Genomic DNA, 8,633 nt, shown 5'->3' on the forward strand with positions numbered 1-8,633 from the left:
GTGTCATATACACATCCTCGGTTAAATTTCCATTAAGAAAGCCGTTTTGACATCCATCTGCCATATTTCATAGTTGAAATATGCCGCTATAGCAAGAATGATCCGAATTGATTTAGGCATCGCTACCGGTGAGTAAGTCTCATCGTAGTCAACTCCTTGAACTTGTCGATAACCTTTAGCAACAAGTCGAGCCTTATGGACTGTGACATTTCCGTCCATATCAGTTTTCTTCTTAAAGATCCACTTGCACTCAATGGCTCGAACGCCATCTGGAAGATCAACCAAGTTCCAAACTTGATTGTCATCCATGGACTTTAATTCGGATCTCATGGCCTCAAGCCATAACTCGGAATCAGGGCTCTCCATCGCTTCCGCATACGTAGTCGGCTCGTTGTTCTCCAAGAACAACACAATGCAGTCATGCAAATTGCGTAACCTTTCCGACCTCCGTGGAACCGGTGTCGACTCCACTACGGGTTCCCTGACTAACTCCGGTGTGACAGTATCACCTACCGAAACGTCCCCGTGTGGTTCTTGAATTTCTTCTAGTCGGACCGTCCTCCCACTAGCCTTCCGGTTGAGAAACTCTTTCTCAAGGAAAACTCCATGTCGAGCGACAAACACTTTGCCCTCTTCACGGTTGTAGAAGTAATATCCCAAGGTTTCCCTTGGATATCCCACGAATATGCACTTGTCTGATTTGGGTGTGAGCTTATTCGACTGGAGTCGCTTGACATATGCTTCACATCCCCAAATTTTCAGAAAAGACAAACTGTGACTCTTCGCAGTCCATATCTCATATGGTGTCTTATCTACGGACTTAGATGGTACCCTGTTTAGTGTGAAAGCTGCAGTTTCTAGAGCGTATCCCCAAAATGACAAGGGTAAATCCGACTGACTCATCATCGATCGGACCATGTCCAACAGGGTCCGATTCCTCCGTTCTAACACACCATTTCGCTGTGGCGTACCCGGAGGAGTCAGTTGTGGAACTATTCCACGATTCTTCAGATCATCATCAAACTCCTGGCTCATATACTCACCGCCATGATCAGATCGTAGAAGTTTGATTTTCTTGCCGAGTTGATTTTCCACTTCGTTCTGAAACTCCTTGAACTTTTCAAAAGTTTCTGACTTGTGCCTCATCAAGTAGACATATCCATATCTACTCAAGTCGTCGGTGAAAGTCATGAAGTATTGGAAACCACCTCTGGCTGCCGTGCTCATTGGTCCACATACATCACTATGTATAAGTTCCAACAACTCGGACGCCCTCTCGCAACTCTTTGCAAAAGGAGTCTTAGTCATCTTACCGAGTAGGCAAGACTCGCATGTCTCGAATGATTCGAACTCAAACGAAGTTAGAATTCCATCATCTTGGAGCTTCTTCATGCGCTTTTGACTAATGTGTCCTAGTCGACAATGCCAGATGTAAGTTGGATTTATCTCATTAGGCTTATGCCTCTTGACATTTATGTTATAGACTGATTCACCTTCAAGATCTAGGATAAATACCCCATTTACAACGGGTGCAAAGCCATGAAACATATTATTCAAGTAAATAGAACAACCATTGTCCTTAATACTGAATTCATAACCTTGTCTCATCAAACATGAGGCAGAAATAATGTTTCGACTCAAAGCAGGAACATAATAACAATTATCAAGTTCCATTACAAATCCTGAAGGTAAATTAAGTTGCATAGTGCCGACGGCCAATACAGCAACTCTTGCTTTATTCCTGACGCGAATGTCAACTTCTCCTCTTGCGACATTTCTAGTTCTGCTTAGCCCCTGCATCGAGTTGCATATGTGAACAACCGATCCGGTATCATATACCCAAGAGCTACTAGAAACATCAGCAAGATAAATGTCTATAACATATACAACAAGTGTACCTGAAGAAGAAGTCATACTTCCAGTCTTCTTGCCCTTCTCGGCAAGCCACTTGCTACAGTTCCTTTTCCAGTGTCCGGGTTCCTTGCAATGAAAGCAAATACTCCCCGAAGTCGTCCCTGACTTAGGCGCAGCGGCTGTAGTTGGAGTTGCCTCCTTCTCTTTGCCCTTTGCCTTAGCCTTTTTCTTGGACCAGCTCTTCTTGAACTTAGCCGAGTTCTGCACCATCAACACTTGACGATGTGTACCTTTCTTGATATCCTGCTCTGCCACTTTGAGCATCCCATGCAATTCAGTGAGCTTCTTTTCCATCCCATGCATATGGTAGTTCGAGATGAACGGCCCATAGCTGTCCGGAAGAGAACCCAGAATTGTATCTGTGGACAACTCATCCCCAAGTGGGAAGCCCAGCCTATCCAGAGCTTGCATGTACCCGATCATCTTGATCACATGCGGGCTCAGTGGATCACCCTCTTTCAGCTTACAATCCATCAAGGATCGCCAGATGTTGAACCTTTCGGTCCTAGCCTGCATTTGAAACATGCTCTTAAGGTTCTCGATCATATCGAAAGCCTCAATATTTTCGAACTTCTGTTGCAGATCGGGCTCCATAGAAGCCAGCATGAGACAGCTGATCTCGTTTGATTCATCAACGAGTTTCTGGTAGGCATTTCTGGCTGTGGCATTAGCATTGTCGGCAGGTTCCTCTGGAAGCGGATTCTCTAGAACTTGTTCCTTTTTCTCATGCCTAAGAACAATTCTCAGGTTTCTATACCAGGTGGTAAAGTTTGTTCCATTCAATTTATCTTTCTCCAGGATTGATTTCAACGCAAAAGGGGTAACTTGAGCAGGTGGTGCCATTGATCTACAACAGAAATATGCAAAACACTAAGACATGTATTCATGAAGAGTAATTCATATTAAACATTTTAATAAGATCATTACTCCCACTAAAATCAACATCCCGCGGTTGATACTTAGTGATTCATGATCCAAGATCAACATGTCAACTAGTGAGCTTTTGCATCACCGCTAGAGGACAACATCACTCGGTAAGCAACTCTTGCTAATCGTATCTCCATACAACTCTTGTTGTTCGGGACATCTCATGCCTCACCAACTCCTATGCCTCATAGCCCAAAACTGTTTTGATAGCCACGACAAGTCAACCAATGCTCCGCGTGTAAGTGTCCGACACAAGCCCGTCACTTCAAGGAGATCTAGTGGCACCCTAATTTCATAGGTCTGCCACTAAATATACTTGATATGTGAAGGTGCAGCAATTGGGGAGGCATTTGTACTTGACATTCTTTGAGGGATCACCCTACTTAAAACATCTACCATGCAAAAGGAAGGGTGCATAAAAGGGATAAACTTTCACAGGCAGTTTAGGTATGTGTGATATGGTATAGCCCCTTTTCACAGCGCGTGGTGATCTCCATCTCCACGTGCGCAGTCTGCCCATGCATGGTTGTCCTCGTGGTGATATCCATCTCCACGCCATGGTGTCAACCGCCAAGTGTTACATAAGATACTATGCTATTAAAAACTAATAGCTACTGAAAGTAAATTACATTACATGGCTTCTCATGTTGACACGCAGGTCATTAATACAATGATGGGACAACCATATGGCTCCTGCCGGTTGCCGCACTCATGACACGCAGGTCATGAAACAATAATATACAAGCAACATACATGGGCTATACCAAATCACAGTTATTCCCTGCAAAAACGAGTCAGACGTTCTACCGCTGAAGATAAAACCTCCTGAAACTCTATCTTCCAAGCGGATTTTCGCCTAGGCAGAAGCGCTGAAATCCTGTTCTAGAATTTTGCCGCTAATCCCACTTTTTGTTAGCTTCAGTTTGACAGGTCGTGGAGCAAAATCGGAGTTCGTATGCAAAAGTTACAGCCGTTTTACCGAGACTGCTCCAACAGATTTCAGCACCGCGGAAATCACATTTCCAAGGTGTTGATCTATATTCCGATTCGATCAATCTCATTGATCTTCGCGTGCTGCATCCGGATTTACGTTCCACTGTCTACCCCGATGGCGGACAACCGATCGGTAGGGGTAAGTCGTGTCACGACCACTGCATCACGATCACGGAAACAAGATCACGAAACCAACCTTCAACACTGACATGCGCGACCGATCTCATCGACCCGCACCTGAACCGATCTACATATCTCATATGCATATCATCGAATCTATTACCACACAGCGGAGGCTCTGATACCACTGTTGGAACACACGGTATGCTACACTAGCGCCAAATAAAATTTTCTACCGCGCACCCAAGATCATGCTGCTGGAAATAGATCACGGGATCGGGTTTACCACTAGACGCGCAGTCACCACAGCGGAAGTAGAGTTGGTGATGCGTGTAGCCGATCTCCCGGGCCGTCTCCTCCTCGCGTTGCCGATCTCCCGCGAACAGCGAAGACCCGTGAACGGTGATCTCCCGCGAACGGCACCTCGCGGTTCCCTCGAACGGTTCTTCCAAGCACCGCAGATGCGATGCCTCCAAGGTATCCACACGTACGGGGAGCAGCGTCGAGCGGCGGACTGCTAGGTCCGGTCGCGCGGCATGGGCATGGGGAGTGGCGGTGGCTAACCAGGGTTCAATCTGATCAACCCTAAGTGGTGTGCCTACTCCCCTTTATATAGATCTCCGAGGTGGGCTCAACACTTGAGCCCACTAGGAGTCCACATCCAGTTTCCACTCAGATCCAATCCGAATGGGCTACAGCCCCTTAAGTGTGCGACCCTATAGGTTCACGTACACATGGACACGACCAGAGTCGATAGTTGGTAGCGGCTCCTAGCAGAACGTGCCAACTCCCACGTGGGCGTAAAGTATTTTGACGAACCTCAACAATGTGGCATATGCAACATTCCTTTTGCCTCACGATATTTGTTGTCGAGCTCAAGGCGAGTACTTGTCACCCTTGTGTTAGCTCGACCTCTCTTCTCGAAACCATGATACAGATTCCCGAACTGGGTTAACACTTAACCCAAGTCGCATGGCCATGCTTTCCGAATCTGATCACTCGACTCTCCAAATAGGAGGGGCAAATTCCATCTTGGTCAACCATGTCTCGCGGCATGTCTCACGACTCACCTGAAAGCTACCTTTATAACTACCCAGTTACGGAGTAGCGTTTGATAGACCCTAAGTGAGTCGATCCTCATCCCGAGAACATGCGAGGACCTCAGGTCTAGGACATGGCATAGACATTGCACTTGAGACTAACAGATGACTATATCTCGCTGCGTCTCAAAGTGGGTCTGTCCGGCTCGGTGATCTCCATCACCGAGCCCATACTATCGGTTTACCATCTCCATGCACATGACTTGTGAAACATAGTTATCAACCGAGTCGTATACTAGTCCAGGATATGTGTCCGCATAACCTTATCAACTAGGGACCATTAAAACAATCATCATACAATACATAGTTCCACAAACAAGTCACATACTTATTGATACATATCATTGATGATGTTCAAGGACAATACAAAAGACTCATGAATACATATGGAAATATCATCATCACATGATTGCCTCTAGGGCATATCTCCAACAATATTTAGTTAAAACAGGGCAATAGAAAAGTGTATTGGTAACTAGAAGTTATTAGGTAGGAATATAGTAAGAAAATGGAATAGCGATTGGTTGCTTAAATACTACACAATTCATTTGATATTGCGGGGTAATTCAACATGTAGATACTTGAAAAGAAAACTTACTTCGAACAAAGTTTGGACGGATGGTTTCGTCGGGGAAGTTAGCATATATCTCATGACCAGGCCCTTTTATGTGTAGTGCAATTATAATGCCAGCTTTTAGTACATAAAACTTAGAAATTTCTTTCCAAAGGCTAGTGCCAAAATAGGAGTCACCACGTTCATCAAGTCTTATAGTAGCAATGATTGTAAATCCATGGTTTGTGTTCAGTATGACTTCCCTGCAGTCTTGATTTATGTAAAGGGAATGATTGGCACTACAGATTCTGTTGCATAGCAAAGGGACGTGCTGCAGAAAATGGTAGGATTGTTAAAGAAATATGGTAACATGCAAATATGGGCCCAAATTGAAAGAACTGTACCGCAGTTGAAATTGAAGGACAAAAATCTATAATTAAACAGATAGGGTAAACATGATGTCATGAAAATATGAGAGTAATCAAAAGAACAATAATAATAACAACAACAACAACAACAACAACAACAACAAAGCCTTTAGTCCCAAACAAGTTGGGGTAGGCTAGAGGTGAAACCCATAAGATCTCGCAACCAACTCATGGCTCTGGCACATGGATAGCAAGCTTCCACGCACCCCTGTCCATAGCTAGCTCTTTGGTGATACTCCAATCCTTCAGGTCTCTCTTAACGGACTCCTCCCATGTCAAATTCGGTCTAACCCGCCCTCTCTTGACATTCTCCGCGCGCTTTAGCCGTCCACTATGCACTGGAGCTTCTGGAGGCCTGCGTTGAATATGCCCAAACCATCTCAGGCGATGTTGGACAAGCTTCTCTTCAATTGGTGCTACCCCAACTCTATCTCGTATATCATCATTTCGGACTCAATCCTTCCTCGTGTGGCCACACATCCATCTCAACATACGCATCTCCGCCAGACCTAACTGTTGAACATGTCGCCTTTTAGTCGGCCAACACTCAGCGCCATACAACATTGCGGGTCGAACCGCCATCCTGTAGAACTTGCCTTTTAGCTTTTGTGGCACTCTCTTGTCACAGAGAATGCCAAAAGCTTGGCGCCACTTCATCCATCCGGCTTTGATTCGGTGGTTCACATCTTCATCAATACCCCCGTCCTCTTGCAGCATTGACCCCAAATACCGAAAGGTGTCCTTCTGGGGTACCACCTGGCCATCAAGGCTAACCTCCTCCTCCTCACACCTAGTAGTACTGAAACCGCACATCATGTACTCGGTTTTAGTTCTACTAAGCCTAAACCCTTTCGATTCCAAGGTTTGTCTCCATAACTCTAACTTCCTATTTACCCCCGTCCGACTATCGTCAACTAGCACCACCTCATCTGCAAAGAGCATACACCATGGGATATATCCTTGTATATCCCTTGTGCCTCATCCATCACCAATGCAAAGAGATAAGGGCTCAAAGCTGACCCCTGATGCAGTCCTATCTTAATCGGGAAGTCATCAGTGTCGGCATCACTTGTTCGAACACTTGTCACAACATTATCGTACATGTCCTTGATGAGGGTAATGTACTTTGCTGGGACTTTGTGTTTCTCCAAGGCCCACCACATGACATTCCGCGGTATCTTATCATAGGCCTTCTCCAAGTCAATGAACACCATATGCAAGTCCTTCTTTTGCTCCCTATATCTCTCCATAAGTTGTCGTACCAAGAAAATGGCTTCCATGGTCGACCTCCCAGGCATGAAACCAAACTGATTTTTGGTCACGCTTGTCATTCTTCTTAAGCGGTGCTCAATGACTCTCTCCCAAAGCTTCATTGTATGGCTCATTAGCTTAATTCCACGGTAATTAGTACAACTCTGAACATCCCCCTTGTTCTTGAAGATTGGTACTAATATACTCTGCCTCCATTCTTCTGGCATCTTGTTTGCCCGAAAAATGAGGTTGAAAAGCTTGGTTAGCCATACTATCGCTATGTCCCCGAGACCTTTCCACACCTCGATGGGGATACAATCAGGGCCCATCACCTTGCCTCCTTTCATCCTTTTTAAAGCCTCCTTGACCTCAGACTCCTGGATTCACCACACAAAACGCGTGCTGGTCTCATCAAAGGAGTCATCCAGTTCAATGTTAGAACTCTCATTCTCCCCATTGAAGAGCTTGTCGAAGTACTCCCACCATGTATGCTTAATCTCCTCGTCCTTCACCAAGAGTTGGCCTGCTCCGTCCTTGATGCATTTGACTTGGCCAATATCCCTCGTCTTCCTCTCTCGAATCTTGGCCATCTTATAGATATCCCTTTCGCCTTCCTTCGTGCCTAACCGTTGGTAGAGGTACTCATATGCCGGACCCCTTGCTTCACCAACAGCTCGCTTTGCAGCCTTCTTCGCCATCTTGTACTTCTCTATATTGTCTGCACTCCTATCCAGGTATAGGCGTCTGAAACAATCTTTCTTCTCTTTAATCGCCTTCTGGACATCATCATTCCACCACCAGGTATCCTTATCTTCGCTTCTCCTTCCCCTGGACACTCCAAACTCCTCCGAGGCCACCTTACGAATGCAAGTCGCCATCTTCATCCACACATTGTCCGCATCCCCTCCTTCCTCCCAAGGGCCCTCCTTAATGACCCTCTCCTTGAACGCCTGGGCTACCTCCCCCTTGAGCTTCCACCACTTCGTTCTAGCGACTCTGACACGCTTATCCTGCTGGACAAGAATCCGAAAGCGGAAGTCAGCAACCACCAGCTTATGCTAGGGTACAACACTCTCTTCAGGTATCACCTTACAGTCTAGGCACGCACGCCTATCTTCTCTTCTCGAGAGGATGAAATCAATCTGGCTAGAGTGTTGGCCACTACTAAAAGTCACCAGATGTGATTCTCTCTTTCTAAAGAGGGTGTTAGCTATAATCATGTTGTAGGCTAGAGCAAAGCTTAAGACATCTTCTCCTTCTTGATTCCTGATGCCATAGCCAAAGCCCCCATGCGCCCCTTCAAAACCTGTGTTAGATGTACCCACGTGGCCATTGAGGTCTCCTCCT

This window comes from Aegilops tauschii, chromosome 7, assembly GCF_002575655.3.
Source record: "Aegilops tauschii subsp. strangulata cultivar AL8/78 chromosome 7, Aet v6.0, whole genome shotgun sequence".
NCBI lineage: Eukaryota > Viridiplantae > Streptophyta > Magnoliopsida > Poales > Poaceae > Aegilops > Aegilops tauschii.